Source organism: Echinops telfairi, unplaced genomic scaffold, assembly GCF_000313985.2.
Source record: "Echinops telfairi isolate 266 unplaced genomic scaffold, ASM31398v2 ScPeMD7_25;HRSCAF=90, whole genome shotgun sequence".
In the NCBI taxonomy this organism is placed as follows: domain Eukaryota; kingdom Metazoa; phylum Chordata; class Mammalia; order Afrosoricida; family Tenrecidae; genus Echinops; species Echinops telfairi.
The window spans coordinates 3,559,958-3,560,785 of record NW_022103922.1 but is presented as its reverse complement, the minus strand read 5'-3'; the positions used below and the strand labels follow the sequence as shown (position 1 = coordinate 3,560,785).

Here is an 828-nt window from a genome sequence, read left to right as displayed (position 1 = left end):
CTTAGCCCAATAGAAGGATCCTCCTGGGCTACAGTGGATCTGAACTTAAGAAGCTCAGCCATATTTCAAACTCACTGATACAGCTGTCGCATGCATCTTAATTGGTGACCAAGAATCAGACGCTGCCGTCTCCTCAATTCCAGCTTGGAGCGACCCCAGATCGACCTAGTGTTTCCGGAGCTGGAAACGGTTATGGGGCCAGACAGCGTCATCCTTCACCCAGTGAGCAGCTGGTGGCTTTGTGCCGCTGCTCAGGAAGTGAGCAGTGTGTGGCTGGCCTGACAGCGCTGCCAGGACTCTGTAGGCGGAAGTGACCACACCAGAAACCAACTCGCTGCCACCAGGGTGATTCAGACTCCTAGCAGCCCCTCGCAGTGCCCCTGTGGTTTCCAAGACTGTCACTGAACTGTTTCTCTAGACAAGGACAGTCCTACTCTGCCATGTGCAAGGCAGGGGGTTCAAACCCACTAGCCGCTCGTCGGGAGAAAGGTGAGGCTGAGTGCTCCGTTAAAGACGTACAACTTCGGAAGCCCTCTGGGGTCGAGCCGCTCTGTTATCCAGGGTCGCCGGGAGTCGGGATTGGCTCGATGGTGGTGATTTGGCTTTGGGTTGGTGGCCCCGTGGTTAAGCTCTGGACTGCTAGTCGGATGCTCGGCAGTTCAAGCCTACCAGCTGCCCCGTGGGAGGTTGATAAAGGCCATCTGCTCCCATCAGAAACATTTACAGCCTTGGCACCCTGGGGGCGGGGGGGCGGGGGGGCAGTTCAGCTCCGGCCTACAGGGTCACTCACTGGGAGTCGGAACCCACCGACGGCGAGAGCACGGCCCA

The 828-nt window shown here is 58.0% G+C and overlaps 1 protein-coding gene across 1 annotated transcript in view; it reads right to left on the bottom strand.

Moving 5' to 3' along the window:
* The window catches only part of DOCK8 (dedicator of cytokinesis 8), a 115,069-nt gene that overhangs the window by 64,288 nt on the left and 49,953 nt on the right, over positions 1 to 828 (bottom strand). The window lies entirely within an intron of this gene.